This window comes from Anser brachyrhynchus, assembly GCF_964034855.1.
Source record: "Anser brachyrhynchus genome assembly, chromosome: 5".
NCBI classification, from domain to species: domain Eukaryota; kingdom Metazoa; phylum Chordata; class Aves; order Anseriformes; family Anatidae; genus Anser; species Anser brachyrhynchus.
In genome coordinates this window covers 15,760,521-15,781,097 of record NC_137699.1, presented here as the reverse complement: position 1 = coordinate 15,781,097, position 20,577 = coordinate 15,760,521, and the positions used below count along the sequence as shown (strand labels likewise).

Genomic DNA, 20,577 nt, shown 5'->3' with positions numbered 1-20,577 from the left:
GCTGACAAACAGAAAAAGATCCAAGCATTTGCTTTCCTATGGCCAGTCTTGGTCTCTGTAAATCTCAGATGAGGCTGAGACATTGCTTTCTTCCTTCTATTTCTTGAAGAGAAATATCTTTTTAACTTGAAAGAAATTGAATGTATGGAAGCAGAAATGGGTTAATCAAAAATGTGTGAGTATATACACTCAACACATAAGCCACCTGGAATAAAAGACAGTGAGATGCAGTATGATTAAAGCAGAAGACAACTGCGTTCTTAAGCTTTCTGACAAATTTCACTCTTGTTGACTTGGTAAGTATAAGTAAGAAAACATTATTTACAGTTTCATTTAATTTAGATAGATATCTCTGAAAAGAGTGAAACCTTCAGAGAGGAGCACTTAAGATAGCTGTCTATCAAGATAACTCAAGGGATAATTTCTCCCATTCAGCAAACCAAATTTGCTGGCAGAATTCTTCATCTGATGTCAAAGATGTTATTATTCAGCAAGGTATTTGACTTTTTTTTTTTTTTTAGTCTACTCATTGGAAATAATAACTAGGCTATTAATGAAGAAAAGTGGTGTCAAATGTCATTAGAAAACAGATGAGGGAATGTTTACCTTTTAAAACAGATATAAAGCAAGATAATTGGTTATTTGGATAAAAATTTGAGATGTTTTATTACATTGAGCCAGGAAGATTTCCCTGCTTGAAAGGGAGAATATATGAGTTCAAAAAAATAACTGAATGACAAAAAAGTTATTTTCAGTTCAAAAGGTTTGAAACTGACTAGGGCATATTGATTTATATAAGAGTTTTATCATCACTTTATTATAATGTATCCCTACATGTGACTGTTCATTACTTGAACTACTGTTACTGCAGAATCAGACTCTACTATGAACTACCATGGCTATACTTTGATATTACATTCTGATTTACTGCTCCAGTCTCAGTTTTAGCAGGTAACCTTGCCTGGTATTAATTTGTCAGAAAACTAACATGTATGTAATGTGAGAAATGCAACCTTGAAAGTATGAGGAAAAATTTTGACTGATAATATGCAAATGGTCAAGAGTTCAAAACCTTAACAGAGAGATGCCCAAAGCTGTCATACAAGTCCATATACCACAAACTCTAGCAAAATAACAGAAAAATGTTTACTGATTACAGGTCCAATCCAAGTTACTCCCATATTATTTTGCAGTCATGAAACTTTCTAATTTTATCTGTGCTTCATATATCTCAGAGTTCTATATAGGCTGCCCTACCTGACCTATAGACAAGACCTCCCTGTGCAACACTGTCATGTCTTCTTTGTGACTTGCTGTTCTGGAATTATTCTTTAATAATACTATTCCTGAAACTTCACTATACTGGAGAATTAGAGAAGCTGTTAGGGAGTATAAAGTGTTGGGGTTGTTTGCTTGTTTTACACCTTAATGAGAGTATGAACCTACATAAAATTAAGGATTTTTCTTACCTTCACTCCAGTCCCAACAATTTCCCAAACAGAAAGTCTGTCTTTCCCAAACAACACTAAGAGAGAACTCATTTGGTGAAGGCAACAGAATATCTCTGTAGAATAAAATTTGTACTTCTGTCCTTCTAACCCCATCTCCCAGGAGTTCATTTTGTTGAGGTTAGGACAGGGGCAGAGTGGCAGCACAGTATGAGGAAAACTCACACTGCCTTTTGAATAAAATGAAAAGAATAAAATGAAGGCTCCAACTGCAGGGCTCTTGTTCCAGCACTTTTGCAAAAGCAAAATGTTTTTATCAAAGAAAGATTGAGCTTCCCAGTTGACTTGCAGCCCTACAAACCTTCACATACATGGTATGCTTTATTCATGAGCTGTGGACTCAAGTCTCAAAGTTGCTCTCTGCTGAGATAGAAAGACTCAAGGCAGCATTTAAATGGTGACTTAAGCACTAGATCTTTTGAAATGCTTTATTATAAGCGAGCAAAGTTTTAGGAGCCTGCATCATGCACTCAGAGTAACTGCTGAAAAAATATTTCTCCAAAGTTTAACTTACTTAATTCAATGAAGAATCCATTACAAAGAGTCATAAAATAATCATTCCTACTGTTCTTCTAAGCACCCTCTGTTTTTTACACAATCACATTCAGAATATGAACATTAATTTAAAAATCATTCCAGTCTGCCAGGCGGACTATTTAAAGGAGCTGCAATAAAGTGCTCTTCATTTTAAAGTTCACAGAGACCAATATTATTGCAAATATTTCAATTAAGTGCACAAGGATGTTACATGAGACTACCTCCACATCCGTGCCATATCTGTTGTTGGGGTTGTGTGGATATTTTTAAACTAAGAGCAAAACTAGGAAAAGCAAGCTGAAATCACTAATGAAATGACTGCAATGATTATCATACCCAGTAAAAGGGAACCTAAAGTTGTCAGGGTAATACTCAAATTTTAAAACAAAAACAAAAACAAAACAAACAAACAAACAAATGAAAAAAGACCATTGTTTATATGAAAGAACATTTTTTATCAAGGATCACTTTCTGTGTGCAACTCTTCTTAGGTATCTCATCAACATAACAGGAAACTCTAAATCCAAGATACAAATCTCAGTAAGAAAATAACATATAGGATTCCTTAAAAATAGCAGAGACTTCCAATTTAGCAGCAAGTTAACAGTTTAAGTATTTGTCATCAGTGTAGCTGTATCAAGCCTGTTTACTTCTTTCACAGTTAATAAATTCCGAACAGGAAAAGATGGAGGTTTACATACCAGCATTATCAAAATACATTTGGAAAAAATACATTGTTTAGGAATAAGAAAATAAATAGATGACACATCCACATGTCCATTAGTTCCATTCCCTCATAGAAACGTGCCATGTGCATACTGTTGTAACATGTATTTCTGATATCTATAAATGTATTAACATGGAATAAAAGGCTGGCAGAATTTTAAAAGATTTTTTAAAATCATATAGAGAAATACTGCCTCATATTCTGTTATTGTAGGTTTTTTTTGACACTTGTTCCTCCATCAGAAGAGCTTAAAATACAGAATTTCAACTGAAAGTGATACTTAGTACCACAGACCTGCTCAATATTTTTCAAAATCACGTTCAGCAAGCTCACATACACAAGACTGAAATAAATTAAAAATATTCTTAGCCTGGTCTTCAGCTAGCATGATTTTATACAGGTCCAGAAAAGTCGGTCCATTTGGTTTAGCTTATTTAAAATACACAAAAAATATCTACCATCATTTTTATAGCTGTAGTAATGACAGAGCTTAAATAGCAAGGATGATTTTGACTTCAGGTGCCAGAAAGCAAAGATGCATCACTATAAAGCTTGGAACATGAGCTACAGTTACCACAAATGGAAAGGTGTAGTTTTTGGATCACCCCCAATTCCACGTTCATACTAGTATATTTCCCAGAAGTCTACTTCAATTGTAAACACTGAGAGAGAAGAATTTGCCCAGAAATGTGGAAGAATGTGGGAATACCTTTTTCAGAACAATAAAGTTCCTTGTAACATCATATGACCTATTTTCTAAATAATACATATTTTACTGCATTATGTTTACAGCTGGCAAAAAAAAATTAAAAAAAAAATAAGAGCAGTCTCAAAATTAATCTGAATTTGAAATTGGAGTTAAGAATTGGAGTCACTAATACTGGAGATGTGTTCCTATTTTCATTATGTGTCTAACCAGAGCTTTCAATCTAAACGTTACAAAACTATGTGGAAGTTTAAGTACAATTATAAATCTCAAATGTGAAATTCCAGCCTCGCTTTAAATGATGGGTTCCTCACCCATCTCATCCTCTTTTACACTATCCTTTTTCACCTTCATATGTTTGCTACTAATTAATACTGTCATATCGCTACCCTCTTCCACAACATTCAGTCAGTGTCAGCAACTAACCTTATGCTCTGTTGCTGCTTATAGATTAATTTACTGAGCCATCTGTCTGTTTTTTTTTTTCTAGTCTAAGTATTTCCACATTGTGTGATATTGTAATAAGCCAAAGCCATTTAATCTAAAATATTATTTTAATCTGTGAAAGATGGAATGATTTGTGTGGAAACTGTAGATGGCTTCATGCAAATATCAGTGGTGCCACAATGATAGAAGAGACTAATCCTCTTTTTATTATCCTTATTTATACTTTTATTCTCATTTTCATTATTTTATTACTTCCTATTTTTCAGTCATACCGTCTCTTTCTGCCTCTCTTTCTGCATAGCCTGACATATTATAGGAGAATTCTATTTATACTATATTAAGAAATAATCAAGTTGTCTTAAGAATAAAATAAAAATAAAAATAAATAATAGTAAAAAAATCTAATATAGGAATGGGCAGCTAACAAAATAAACAAGTATTATCAGACTCTGCTGGAGAAAATTGTATAGCCCGGTTACTTAGAGTGCTCTGTAACAAAAGTTATGCAGGTATCTAATCATAAAAGAGGCAGAATTCCAGATTGATGCTGTATATAAGATGGATGCACAGTAAAAATGTGACTGACTAAGTCTTTCTCAGGCATATACGTATCTAGATAAATCCTAATGCACTTCATTAATAGGTCAAATAATAATAATAATAATAATAATAAAAAAGATCTTAGGTTCATGTATTTATATGAAATATTGGTATTGCCTTTGAAACCAGGAAATTTGATCCCCATTTACTTACTCCCCATTTTTCAATTGCAATTCACTTTCCTTCCAGTTGGGCTGTATGACATTTGGTGGGACTATGTTTAAGTAAAACCATAAAAAGTGATTTGGGCTAAAAATAAGTATTCAAAAATAAATCTGAAATGGTTTGCAACAGCTGAAAATATATCCATTGGTGACTTGTTTTTACATAACATTGTATTGACATAGTCACACCAAACTTTTTATGGACTTCTTGGTAAACCTGAGGATATCTTTTAGAAAGAGATTGTACTTTATTTTAGAAAAATACAAATAAAATATTTATTTAAAAAATACAACTAGAAAGAAACGTCTAGATACACATTATTTTTTTCTAGGTGCAAAATGAGCAAAGCAAAAGGTTAGATATACAAAAGGACTGCAATCTCCAAAATGAAGGATTTTAAGAACAGGTTAGATAAACCTCTGTCAGGGTGACATGGATAGAGCTCAGGCTGCCATGGGGCAGAGCAAGTAGATATGGACTAGATAAAATTTGAGATGGCATCAGGACCTATAATTCTATTAAATTATCAAAATGATTCTGATATTAAATAATATTTTGCATTGGCCTTTTTTTCTGTTTATACTCTTCTATGAATCAGAAAGAACACTTTGGAAGTAAAATGAATGACTCAGTGGCATCAATGAGAGGAATACTAATCCAAAGACTCAATATTGCATAATGGCACAAGGTATGAGCACATGTAATGAATAAAAATAAAAATTGAAAATCTTACATTAACAGTTGATTTCAATATTCTCTTTGCATTGCTATAATCCAGATATTACTTACAATAGTAATAAGGCATAAAACAAATCTAAGTTTTTTTGAGTTACGTTAGTTTTGAACTGTTACAGTCATACTCTTGCAACCACAGTGGTGTAAGGATATAAGAGGTGAGATCTTCCAGGAGAAATTTTATTTCTTATTAGACTCATCCATACAATTGGGTCAAAAAAGCTTCCAAGGTCAGTCTTTACCTCAGGTCTGCCAAGAATGAGAAAAATACAGACTTCATAGAGAATAGGCCGCTATTGTTCTTTACTAATTTGGTTACATTTTATAATGAAAGTAAGGAGTGGATAGCAACACTAGAAAAGAGGACCATGTTAACAGGGAGATATGCGATACATCATTAACTCATCTGGAACAGAGAGAAAATAGCTTTCAGAGTTCTCGTAACAGAGATGGATCAGAAAAAGAATTGCAATGGAATATAAAAACTGACGTAATTCTATTGAAATCAAAATTTTTAGTATCCAGAATTATAAGCTTTATTTCCCAGGTTCATCTTCTGGGAGTATTTTGCAAAAGTTCCTCTTAAAATCAGGACTGGAGAGGTCAGAGATGGAAGAGCTGTTCTGTGAAAAATGCCGCTCCTGTGGTGATTAGACATTCCTGTCCTTTATTAATTGTCTGTATGGTGTACTCTAGTACTAGGAGTTAATTTCACTCATGTCACTGAAAAGGAATCAAGCTCATGAAACCAGTAATATTCTACTGGAAATACTTTGATAACAGAAATTGCTATTTTAAAATTCCTTCTTCTGCCATCTCATTGTTGTACTGATAGGATAGTAAGATTGTGGAGGTAAACACAGATCTTCTGTAATGTGATAAATAAAACACAAGCTGCATATTTTAGTGTCTTATTTATTTAGAACTGAACCATTAAACAAAAAGTTCAGGAGCACACCTTTATACTACTAGAGTACCTCTTCTCTGTGTCCTTATTTCAAACAAACAATGATAAAAAATCATAAGACAAAATAAAAGATAAGTGACTTTTCTGAAGATGATTCATTCCCGAGCTTCAAACAAAGTTTGAAACGTACCTTCAGTAATTTCTAACCATTTTCACCAAACCTCCTTGAACAGAGTAATTTTCCATTCAGGGAAATCTATTCAAGAGGTTCAATGGCTTTCTTTTTCATGATTTCAAATGAAGTATGATAGTGGGAGCATTACTTTCATGATCATTGAAATTAGCATCAAGATAAATTCTGAACCTCTTTTTCCTCTTGCCTGTATTTTTCCTTCCAGTCTTCTTTGTTGCAAATTTAATGGACACAAATGAAATTCACCACTGTAGGGTAAAAAAAATAACTTTGGCAGCAAGCCTGTTGAAAGGAGCTGTGCTAAGAATTTTGGCCTTTTTTGTTCACTTCCAGGTGGATTTGTGCTTGTCTTTTGTTAACATTTAAGACTGACTTTCCTTAAAATAGTTTCAGTGACAGAAATCTGGATAACAAAATGTTTGAAATAAAATGGCTTGACCCTCACACATAAATACATTTCATCTTGAATGTGTAATTATGGGACCTTAATGAGAACACAGCTTAATTTAATTGCTTTTTTGTTATTCCTGGTGTCCTTTAGCTGGGTCTTAGTTTGATTTTAATGACATTTATTAGAAGATTCATTACCAAGGCTTTCTGTTTGTCACTCTTCCTACTTAAAAATACCTCCTTCAGAACTTATATTTCTGTGTATCACATCTTGTTTGAAAGAGATACAGTATATGGAGCATGAGCTGTTGCCTAAGTTTTCTCTTTTCTATTATCTCACCTTTTAATTTGCTGTCTCTGGAACAAGTAGTTGTCAAACCCTTTTCTGTGTTAAATTCTCTGATGACCCAGCAGGTGGTTCATCTGAATCTATCCAGTTTGTATCCTGTGTCTGAATTTAAAGCAAACAGGCAGTGTGGTGCTTTGCAATTCGATAAGGAAGAGTGGTAGGTGAAGTTGCTTCTAAATCCACACCTAAATCTACTGCATTTACAGGGCCATCAAATGCTTCTGAACCTTTAAAGGCATAATTCTATTGCTTATGTTTACTCTGATTTTTTTCTTTTTTTCTTCTTTTTTCTTTTTTTTTTTTCTTTCTAAAAAACAAACAAAACAAAACAAACAAACAAAAAGACATGGGAACCTCATCCATTTGGCTTTAAATTTCACTGCTGTAAATTACTAGACACTATAATTAAAATGTATTGCATTTTATATCCCCTACTCACAGAGGGTTTGCTGATGCTGTTCAGTATTTGAATTTCCTATGAACACTTCCTTATTAAGAAAACTAAGGAGTTTCACTTCCATACACATACACCTCTGAGATTTTTTTTTTTTTAATCTTATGTTAACCAAAATATATAATTACTTCAGTCTGGAAGTCCAAATCCTTGGCTGTTTTCTAAGGATATTTCAATGCTTTCACTTTCATTGTAGTTGTTTTATAGGTAAAATAAGAATTGTAAAGATTCCCGTGCCCTAAGCATTATCTAATGAAATGGAAACATAGCATTTCACATTAATCACTAAGAAAATGAGATCTGGATATGTCAAAAGATTTAACAGACATGGCGTACTGTGATCATGGACAATGATGTCTTGTCATTGTTTTCAGAGTTTTGTAGACTACAACTTTTTGTGGTTTTGATCTTGGCAATCTGAATCAAAGACTTTTCCAAGAAATTTGTTCCTCTGATCATTAATCACCTAATTTTCAGCCTACATTTCCTTATGGTCAGTTTTATCCATGTGCCTTCCTTCAACATTGTCCGTCTGTTTAAAGCACCAATTTTTTTGTGTGCCTCACAGTTTACTCACATATTTAAACAGAGCAATCGGATGTATCATTCTTTAAATCATACTCCTTTATGCTACTTTTATAAGCCAGGCTTTCAATTCCCCTGATCATTGTTACAGTTATTTCCTACCTTTAGTTCAGTTTGCAATTTGTATAAATTAACCTTCTGTCCCATCAATATATTTTTTTTCCTTCTCCTCCTTTTTTTTTTTTTTCAAAATTAATAGCCACTGTAAAAATATTAGACCCAGTATCTATGTACTGGACTGAAACATTAACAAATGATTTTAAGAAATTCAGGGTAAATTCACCTTGCATTTTTATCAACATTGTTACCTCCTACAGTTAAATTTGTATAAATAAGCTGTTGAAAAGGTTCAATGGGTTAATAATATTAAGGACTATTTCAATTATCCAGGCAATTTAAACTGAAAATTATTCATGATAAACTAAAAATCTTAAAATAACTGAAGCCATGTTTGGATTTATTTTAGGTGGAAAAAATAAATAGCTAAACTATGATGAGTAAAATTGCCAACTGCATAAAACATGCCCTTAAAATGTCATTCCTTGTCATTTGGATTTATGTAACACTAAATTGGCATTAGCTAGAAAAATAGTAAGACTGTCTAGACTGTAGTATTTCAATTTTTTCTATTTATGTCCTATTTGTGGTTTTAATTGCCATTTTCAATGCCATTTTTAAATGGCAAGAGAAATGACAGAAGCAAAAGAAGATAACCTTTATTTTTTTGAGATACCGCAGTACTTAAATATTGGAGATGTTGAAAATACTGCGAGGCATCCAGCTTTCCTTAAAAATACATTAAAAATAATATTAATAAATATTAAAATATATTAAATATGTAAAAAATATGAAAAAAATAGAAATTCTTCTGTACAGATGAGGATTATTTCATTTTACAATTATGCTTATGTTATATTTACCATAGCAGTCCCAGAGGTCACAAACAAGTGAAATAAAAAGAATAATAGAATCGAATTCTGAAGCACAAGAATGAAATTCCTTTAAGGACTGCTGATCTTGGTGAAGAACTAGCAAAAATCAAGTTGTAATAATGTGTCAGACAAGGACACTAGCCAAGCAGAATCTCCTTGCTAATTAGGAAATAAGGTGTCTTAATTAGTCATCCTGCAAAACACTGATATGTGGACCCAGATTTAAGGCTTTATTCTTCTACCGGATGATTACCTTATTAATGCATGAGTGGCAAAATTTACTGGGCTTGTGAGAAACTGTAATGGAAACTTGACTGATTGTATGTTGTTACCAATACTAAGCAAATACAATATGCTTCCTACAACTGATATAAAAATACCTGGTTTATGACTAAAGGATATTTGCCCCTCAAATACTTGATCATCAGTTGAATTTTGGCTTCTTTTTTCATCATATTCAAATTAGCTAGCTATATTTTCAAAGCCAAAGCCATCGGTATTCAGATACACGCCAAGCCAACGTTGTTTTACGTGGCAAGGGTTTGACAGCAGGGAGGCTGCAAGGATGGCCTCCATGCAGAGCCCAGCAGCTGCCCCATATCAGGCCAGAGCCAGCTCCAGCCAGCTCCAAAAGGGACCTACTGCTGGCCAGAGCCGAGCCAGGGAGCGACGCTGGGTGGGTCTCTGGGAGAGCACATTGGAGAAAAGGGGTGTGGGGGGAACTGATGTGGGACAGCAGCTGGGAGAGAGGAGTGAGAAAATGTAAAGAGAAGCAGCCCAGCAGACAGCAAGGTGAGTGCAGCAGGAGGGCAGGAGGTGCTCCAGGCAGGCAGCAGCAGTTCCCCTGCGGCCTGTGGAGAGGCCCCTGGTGGAGCAGGCTGTCCCCCTGCAGCCCATGGGTATCTCTGTGGAGCAGATCTCCACGCTGCAGCCCGTGGAGGAGCCCCCGGTGGAGCAGGTGGATGTGGCCTGGAGGAGGCTGCGGCCCATGGAGAGCCCCCGCAGGAGCAGGCCCCGGGCCGGAGCTGCAGCCCGTGGAGAGGAGCCCACGCAGGAGCAGTGGGTCTGGGGGGAGCTGCCACCCATGGAGGACCCGTGCTGGAGCAGTTTGCTCCTGATGGTTGGACCGCATGGTACGGAGCCATGTGGGAGAAGTTCTTGAAGAGCTGCTGCCTGTGGGCAGCCCCCGCAGGCTCAGTTCGGGAAGGACGGCATCCCGTGGGAGGGACCCCACGGGGAGCAGGGGCAGGGAGGGACCCTGAAGGAGCAGTGGAGATGAAGCATTAGGGACTGACCGAAGACCCCATTCCCCCTGTGCCTCTCAGGGGGAGGAGGTAGAAGAGGGTAGCTGGGGGAGAAGGTGGTTTTATTTTGCTTTTAGTTCTAGTCTGCTAGTGATAGGCAATAAGTCTCCTATTGTTGTGTCTGTTTTGCCCGGGACAATAACTGGCAAGTGATCTCCCGATCCTTATCTCAAACCTTGAGCACTTTCCATTGTATTTTCTCCCCCTTTTCCTTTGAGGAGGGGGAGTGAGAGCAGTTGTGCTGGAGTTCAGCTGCCCGGCTGGGTAAAACCACCACAAACAGGAGAAAGAAACAGATCACATAAATAATGGCCTCTTCCTCTTATTAAGAAAAAGGTATGATCTTTTCATGTGCAGAGAATAAAATGGTCTTCAGAAATTATTAGATGAATAAGTTTTACAGATGAGGCAAAGTGCTTAGTGGCTTCCACTGAGAATAAAGCTGGGTTTTGTGGTTATTAGTTTTAGGGCTGTTCAGCTTAAAACGCCTGCCTGAAGCCTGAAAGACATTTTTTTTTTTTTCCTGAAGATGCGTAGTCTACTCTACGATGGAGACGGAATTCTTAATACTTATGTTTTCCTATCTTTAACTGAACTTTACTAATGAAAATATATTCTGTTCTAACAAGAAAACAAGTTCATGCTTTGGTCTTCTTCTAACTCAGTGTGTTAGCAGGAATATCACTTTACCTCCTGGTACCTCACTTTCCTATGAGCAGAGAAAGACAATGATTACGTGAAATAGGTGTTTAGAGGCCTAATTAAGTACTGTTTGTATCAGTCTGAGATCCTCAGAGAAAAGCAGTTAGACAGTGCGTATGAAAAGTATTAGTATACTAATTAATTCATTATTGAAAAATGGCATGATTATCTGACGTATTCCAAATTTAATTACACCCATTACTATTTTTAAGGCTCCCTTTCAACTTGCATGGGATTTCACACCTGAGAAAGAAAAATGTCCTCCTAATTGAATCATCAGTTCTATAAATAATCCAACAGTATCACTGTGTGCACAATACATCTGTAGGTTTCATTTCTTCTGTATGTACTTTCATCCAGTAAAGTGACAGCTGAGGAAAGAAGGTTAATAATAGGACACCATGGTGGTAGGAGAGAGGCTTTTTTTTTTTCTTTTATTAGTGTAACTCTTTGCTAAACCTTCAAGTTTCAGAAAGAGCTTGTTAAATGAATCCTGCATTTCATTTACAAAAGTGAACCAAAAAATGCAAACTAATTTCACATCTCAGTGTTTTCTGCTGGAGACTAGAAGCCTGTTCCTTTCTTTCCTACAACTGACTTTCCACTTTTATTGCATCATATTTTCACTCAAGTTCTCTCAATATTAAGACCTTGGGCAGATATTTTATGATATTAAACAAATAGTTTCTTTAGGGAAAAGTGTATCTCCCTCTCCTATAACTAAAGTAATATTGCCTGTACTGTCCTCAGTACTGTAAGATTTTTTGCCAAGTTCTTATGAGAAGTATTGTAACTACTATAAGACTTGTAGAGCATTTGACATGACTGCCTCTCGGTTGTGGTAGATATCTTTGGGCAACAGCACAAAGTGAACATTCAGTTGAGTTGCGTAGGTAACAAAGTTCCACTTCCCCTTAACTCCAGCCGGGATTATGGGTGCAGGTCAACAAAGCATTCTTAAAATGATGAAAAAGACTTTTTTTCCACCATCACAGGTAATTATGTAAAGAAAGGCAATGCTTCTCCTATACAGATGTTTAAGAAAATGAACTAAATAATAGAACACTGTTGGGGAGCTGTAGGAAGAATACGCAGAACTTAAGAGTAAAAAGCTGCTTGTCAGTACTTATGAAGAAAGAATAGTGGACAAATGCTTTGCCATCTCTATTTCCTGGTATCAGATAACAAAATAGTGACATTTCACTGTTTCTGAAAGTCAGGTCTGTGAGTTAAATATGATGAGCAATATTTGGCAGCTGTACAACCTCTCCCAGTGGTGAATATATAACTTGTTTTTTAACTGTATCAACAAAACTCACACTGTTTATATAACATTTGACATTCAGTGAGGATATTTTATGTGGCTTTAGTCTAAAGCATTGTTAAAGATGACAGCAGTACTCTTGCAAAACTGCTAGAATTTTATGTTTGCCACTTAATAACATAAAATGTAACATCTATTCTCTAAACCATGTTCCTGTATAGTATTATAATCATTAAAAGTATACATGCAGAAGTATTGTAGCAATATGAAGTTAAAAACAAATTGAATTAATGGGAACAGATGGAGTAACTGCCTTCAAATATGCTGACAGTTAAAGTACTTTTAGAAACATTAACACTGCTACATTTTCTTTTATAAATATCACCTATGGGAATAAAAAGATGGCAGGCTGATCAGCAGAATGGGTGGGAATTAATACATTCTCCTTCTACTAAATTTCTGCTCCTACTCCTAATCAGCATAACAGCTATCAGGGTGCTGCTACCTATAGTCCATCTTTGAACAAATTTTGCACACTCCTAAATATCATTGCTACTATGTACCACAGAGTTGTTGTTTGGTCAAGAAAACATGGTGTGTGAGACTTTCTAGAAGAGAAATTCACCTTCTTGCTATAGGAAACAGTAATAAAAATAACAGGTGTTTGATATATATCTGCTCCTCCTGGGAAAAGTACCTTGATTTGACTTAATTTTGTTGACATTTTCCTCATCAAATTATAATCAAAAATAAATGATAGGAAAGTGAGACTTCACATGAAAGTTTTGTAATAGCAAAAACAGCATAAGGATAGAGCCATCACTTGAGAAAATGCTTAAAACAACACTTCTGTGAGAGTTTTCTTAATGTATACAGTTAGGTCTGAAATTCCAAATTCTGCAGATATTTTACTAATTCCAGTTTTATTTGGGGGTCTGGAGAAGAAGCCCATACAAGCCTATATTCATTAGTTTCAGCCAGATACAGTTTGAGCAGGGACAGCCTTTTCTTTACAGCAAAGAATAGAAGAAGAAATGCAGACTCATGTCTATGATTTTTGGGTACCACTGAGGCAATGAGTACCATTATTGACTGCTACTCTCATTGTGGGAATTTGGTCAGGCCCAGTGTAAAATTTATGAGAAGCAGAAAATCCAAAATGCTAGAAAAAACATGACTAATTCAATATGTTCAAATTTTCATCAAATTACAGATCAGGCTAATGAGAAATTGTTGCCCTTGAAGGGCATGAATAACTTTTCTGCTAAGACACATTCCTTCTTTACTAACTTGGTGTCTTTGGTAACAAAATTATTTCCTACTAAGTTGTTGCTTACACAGCTGTCTAAGAAATGTGGCAAAAATACAACCCAAAGAATGAAGCAGCAACACAACAATTTTACCCACTCTAGGCACATAAATACTTTACTCAGCCATACTTTTGCAGGTGATCAGCCTATTTTAATACCTGGTGCTGTTTATTTTGACTTTTTGCAGCAATTTTTATTAAAAAAAAAAATCTAACGACTAAACTTTATGTATAAGAAAAGCAATTACGTTGTATAAGACTCTATGCATTGAAAGAATTTTCTGGGTTTTGTCCTGCTTTCTCTCATGTTAATGAGCACCTGAGCTGCATTTGGGCATGGGCCATGAGTTTGTTTCAGCACATATACTCATTAGCTCCATTCTTCAGTCAATATGGCTGAGAGAAGTTCTTTATGTCGTGTTCACTATTTTTAAACAAAGTTCGCACACACACCCTTTCCTTAAAATACTGACACATGCATTCATCTTACGGCACGTGAAATTTTGCACAAGGTAATCTCTTTGTAAGTTAAAACTGGCATATTCGCTTCATTGTACAATCCTTTGACTCAGTCACATTCTTTCTTATCTACAACTGTATAATTTCATGCCTTAAGCAGAATTGCTATACTATAGTTGATTAATCTGAAATATAATAGGAAAATCAATTCACATAAGTTCAAAATTTTTCTACAGTGTTTAACATGACTTTTCACAAATGTGAGTAATGCAAAAGAATACATAATTTTGCCTTTGGATTCTACTTTCAATACAGAATGAGTTTGTCTTATCTACAGACCTATCTGTGTTTTGATAAATACAATTAATGCAAAAAGAGTAAAACATAGCAAGCTGACATATTTGGAAAAAAAGTACAGAAAGCTAAGCTGTTAATAACTGCAATCTGGCTGGCGGATATTTCATGCTTCATTAGTGAGAACTATCTTAATTTGAACTAATGATGCTATGCTATTGAACTCAGTAGTACAAAACCATTAAATTAAAATGATGTAGTTTAAAATTGTAAAAATTATAAAATCTCACAAAATATTATTACTGAAAGCTTCATTTCAGCAGAACCCCAAAAATCCCCTTACAGTCATAAAATTAATATTCAAGTACTTGCCCTTCAAGCAAGAATTAATCTCTCCCCATAGGCATTTATGTTGTAAGACATGAATTTAGATAGAATAACCTGAATGAGTTTTTTCATAAAATAAAATAAAATAAAGGAATCTTAAAAATATCTGGTTATAATGTACTGTGGATTGTATGTACACTTTGTTCTTTATTGTATAAATCTATGGAATTACATTCCCATACCTAAGAGTGGATCTGGTCCACAGAACAAGCAGAGAACAAGCAGAGAACAAACCTAAGCTGCAAATGAATTCCAATGTTGCAATGAACATTTTGAAGAATAAAGCTCATCATGTTTCCTATAAAGCTGCCTAGGACAAAAGAACTTAGAAGTAATTGTAGAACTAACTACAGCTATGAAAAATAAACTGAAAAGATAAACAGTTACTGATCTTAAGTCTTTTCAGTGAAAGATAGAAATTGAATCTACAGTAACAGTTAATCACCTCTGAAAACATATGAAATGATACTACTGGACACTAAGACTTAAACTAGAAAAATTATAATCAAAGATTAATTGGCTTGAAACTTGAGAAAATGTACTAGTATAGAAAATGAGTATGGAACAATTAACCTTAAAGATATAGCTAAATAAATTATACCTGCTTCAATCATAAATTTAATTAAATCTAAAGTGATGGGACATGAGCCTACAAGAGGAGAATTGCACTGGAACTACTGCAAAACAATTCTGTGAAATGAAGAGAGAATCTTAGTGATACGGGTAACATAAACAATGGTCAGTTTAAAATTTTCAACAGAATAACACAAAGTGATAGGGACTTACATTAAGACTATATATTGTGGCTGTTGTTTAATGTGAAATCAACAGACAAATGTAGAAAGGGAGTGTTGAAAGAAAGCAACCTGTAACCTCAGGCCATCGTTTCCATTCAGAGCTGTTGAAATTGATTTGGACCCAGGGCAGATGGATAGAGACTGCAGAGGATAAGACTTGTGAATCCAAGATAAAAAGAAATGAACTAAAACGGGATAGTTGAATATGTAATGATGGATACACAACTGAATTGTACTAGTTAAACTAAAGATGATAGGAAATTAACTGAAAGATTGAGCTGTAGTCAATCACAATGCCTCAGTGTGAAAGCAGCTATGCAATGAACTCTTAAAGAAAAAAATGCAGTGAAATGATGAGGATCTTTACAGAAGGGTACACTTAAGGCAGTTTAACAGCCACCTCACGAATGTTACTGAACATTACATACAATTTTGCACTGAATGTATAGCCTGGAGAATCAAATAAAGAGAACCAATAAGATCTCTAAAACAAATGAAATGTTCCTTTAAATGTAAAGAAAAAACAAATGAATCAAATATAATCTGAAGTAGCATTCAGTCAGCATTCTTTCTCATTAAAAATAGTGGTTAATCGAAGCTGTAGCAATAGATAAAAACTAACCAAAATTCCAATCCCGTGTAACTCTTTAAAGCCAAACTGGGCTTTACTGAAGACTGAACACAAGAAGAAGCTGAGTTTAACACCACCCATCTCCAGATATGCTGGATCTCAGTTGCATTACTGCAAATTTACATGAGAAACTCCTCAGCAGTAGAATTTGGATAAACATTGGAATTTCTTCAAAGTTTACAGATACCTTACGTCTTGGGAGCTGACTTGAGTGTCAAATAGTGCTTATGTATATAATCTGCAAGCTATCAAGATATCTCCAAAAACAATGCACAAAGCTACATGAATTACGAATGCTGGGAAGCTTTTCTATTAATAGCTTAATAGTGCTTGCTACAAGTGTAGGGAGGATAGAAAATCTTTGCTTGCATTCATCTTGTGGACTGACGTGTAAGGAAAGAACCACCATCAAAGTCTTCCTTTGAAAACTGAGCTAACATGAGACTATATAAAGACTTGAAAGCTGGGCATTTGAGATGAAATTTCAGCTCCATTACAATCATTGGTAGAGTTTGCAGTAGCTTCAGTAGCACTGGATATTTAATGTTTTAAATGCTTCTTAATTTTGTGGTATTGACCAGCAAATAGCAAAGGTACTTGTTTTCAGGGTTCTGTACTTCATATCAAAAAAGAGGTATATAGCTTTGTCTTTGCAACACTCCCCAGGTCCTAAAATCCTTGTCTCGTAAATATCTGCTTGATTTCCAGAGGACTGTAACTAAGAATGAAAGAAGTTTTATATGGATGTTTTTATGATTCATTTATTAGCAGTTTAACAACACAAGATATTTTCTTGCTATACGTTTCAAAATCTCTCTAGATATACTTACATATGAATAGCTTTTTTGGTCACTGTGAGTTAATATGCAAACCCTATACAGTAATCACAACTGCATGCCTAAATGTGTGTTTAGTGGATTATCTATTTCTTTTTTTTTTTTTTCTGGAATAGTATGGCTGATACATTTATTATGAAATGGAATAATATAGTACAAAACTTTTTATGTAAATGATGTTGCTTATATTTCCTGCATAATAAATAGCGAAGATGCTGGCTGTCATCATGAGACAAATACTCGACTTTCCATCACAGTGTAAGATACAATACTCATTCATTTTTCTGATATCAGAAAATAAAGTGCTTCAATATAACACATTTTCTGAGTTGCAGTACCAGTAGCTTTTACATGTTTATTGTTCAGGGATTTTAAGAAGAAACGCAGTGAAAGCCCTGTTTGATTTGTAGAGATTTCATATATGTGCACACAACATCTACCAAGAAATTGGATGAAATCATGAAAAGAGTTTACAAAGGAGAGCAAAAACAAGCTTTCTCAAAAGCTATTATTTATATACTGCAGAATCTTATGCGATAAACCAGGGCTCAAACTATCACTAGCTATATTGATAATATGCATGAATATGTCCTCTCTGATGTAAAGGTATCCCCCAGCAACACAATTATTTCAGTAGGCAAATGGGACAGTATTTACAGTGCTCAGGAGTCAAGAAAACCAACCAACCAAAAAACAAACCAAACCAACCAAACCAAAAAAAACAACAACAAACCCACAATCCAAAACCAGATCAAGAAAACTTTTGCCACAGCTAAAATGTTTGCAACACTTTAGAGAGATTGTAGCTGGCTTCACGAGAATTTTGTTAAACCAACTACAGTCACTTCTGAAAAGGGCACAAACTCTTTATCAACATCCTAATTTAGAAAACTGATTACAGTCAAGACTTTAAAGAATGCAGAGTGTTCAGTCTCAAGTACCTAGTGATGGCGCCCTTGTGCCTTAGGCCTTACACTGATATCTGTAGCCATATTTAGGCTCTTAGCAAGTAAAATCAACTTTCAAAGAGACAAGCCAGCACTGTTGATTCTCATCTACATTAGACAGATGTACATATACTCAAGAGATCAAGAAATTAAATTCTCTTCATTTCAGTTTAAGTGACTGACTAAAAAAAAAAAGTGACTAGATTTGAGCTGTTCAATGTATTAAGGTAATTCACTTGCCCAGGGTCACAGAGCAAATTTGTGTGAGAATTTAATACAGAAGCCAGGCCTTCCAGTTCTTAGCCCTCCAGTCTTAACCACAATCAATACTAAACTGTTTCCCAGGAAGCCTGAAGTTTAATGAACTTTTCCACTCATGGATATAAAATAATTTATTTTTTTTCTTTTGGGTTTCCAGATGAGGCAGAGAACCAGAGATGTAGCATGAATTTAAGAGGTCTGTAATTCACCACGTTATCTCATTTCTTTCTAGATATTTTAAACACTTAAGTTCCTGTTACTGAGCAATATATGCACATTAATACATATACAAGTTTCAAAGGCAGAACACTATGAAAAATAATAGGAAATACTCCATTATCTTAATGGTTAAGTACTGTGTTTATATATTCAACTCTTATCTATCATCTAATGTATTTTCTATAGTCATACATTAGGTAACTAACCTACCACTTTGCATCATATATTTCATTAGTATAACCAAGTTCTAACTTACTTTTTGAGTTTTCCAATCACAAAATTAGAAGTCGGAAAGAAATACAAGAAATAAAAAAAAAAAAAAAGTGGGAAATGGAAATACCTTTGATTTATTACCACCACAACCTTTGTTTGCTTTTACCATAAAATATAAAGATGGAAGTCATACCATAAAGTCCAGTAGTAAGGGTAGGAACCGTCTGCTTATAAAACCTCTTCTCTTTCTCCATTCTTCATGGCTCAGACAAGAGCTAGAGGTAAACTTAGGTTCCAACCTGAACAAAGAAAGGAAACAAGCCTTAATGAAGTCATACGTGTCTATTTATCCCCCCTTCTTTATGTTTTACCCACTGGTAATTCAGGGCTAAGGAAAAAAAAATGACCTCACAAATTCAGCTCTTTCTTAGAACCACTAACAAATCAGCAAGAGACCAGGAGGAGAAGCACTTTTTATTGTTTCTTGGTACATAAAACAAAAACTAGGCTTTAGATTGAAGGAATATATGTTAGTCAGACCTCTTGACTTCCAGCAATTTATCAAATTTCACAGTGCAATTCCTCTGTATACTACTTTTCTCAGTTTCTTTAGATATAATAACACTAGGGAAACTTCATTTACTGTTTCTTGTGTGGTACTGGCTGAAAGTTATTCAGAGCAGTGATTGTGCAAAGCTGCCCTCAGGGTTTATTAAGTGTTTCCTTTGCACCAGCTGGACAACTTTCCATCTAAAAAAAAAAAAAAAAGGCTCTTTTCATACATTTTACTGTATACTTGAGAGATAGCATAATACTACTGTGCTTCAAGGTGACTAAATCATTTGCAGAAAGTGATAATGATTTCAGGCAAAGCAATAAATTGAACTGCAGTTTCTTCAGTATCCCTCATGATTGTTCTAACCACACAATTACTTGTTAAGGAGGGATACACCTCCAGAATAAGACAAAAAGGTGATTTTTTTTTCCCTCAGCCTTAGAAAGTTTCTGATCTGTTTTCTTGAAAAGTTTTGGCTTTCATGATTTTTTTTCTTTTTTTTTTCCTTTTTTTTTTTTTAAACAAATACTCATCCAAAAAGAAGAAAACAACAGCATCAACACAGAAAGCTAAAAGACTAGAAAAAAAAAAAGTCAGAGTACTTCAATATGAGGCTTTTTCATTGTTACATTTCATGTTGGAACAATTTTATTAAATGATGTGTTCCCAATAATTAATATTCAATATTACAGCAATTATGTTTATTTCATTCAGTTATTCTGACTGGGCACCTATATATCTGGTCAGAACTGTCTTATTTATCAGGTTCAGTACACAATTTAAGATCTATTCTTGGCAGAGTGTACTTTTCTTTAGTTATTCAGTGTTCAGTCATTAATTCAAGAAGAGATTTCTGTACATTCATCCATCTGTAGTCACAAACCTAATTTCATTTTGATTTCTAAGTTAACACCATATTAAAATAATGCCCTGACCAGAGCATTAATTCCCTTCAAAAATGCATATTTTTTCACATGTACTTTGGATGCTATCAACAAGCATAGGGATTCATCTGAAGTATTAAGTGATGTGCAAATGCTGTCTGCAAAACACACACCAGCAACATTAGCTCAGAAAATGGTGCTCCACATGAGCGTTAGGTACATAGATGTTAATTTTGAAAATATAAATATAACCAATATAAAACCATTATAAAAAGTTGC

General features: G+C 34.6%; 1 protein-coding gene across 8 annotated transcripts in view; it reads right to left on the bottom strand.

Moving 5' to 3' along the window:
* Positions 1-20,577, bottom strand: part of LOC308196094 (uncharacterized protein) — a 596,499-nt gene that overhangs the window by 508,072 nt on the left and 67,850 nt on the right. For all 8 annotated transcript variants that reach the window (XR_013952064.1, XR_013952065.1, XR_013952066.1 and 5 more), the window contains exon 2: positions 19,052-19,157. The gene's annotated coding sequence lies outside the window, so the exon portion shown is untranslated. The remainder of the gene's footprint in view (positions 1-19,051; positions 19,158-20,577) is intronic.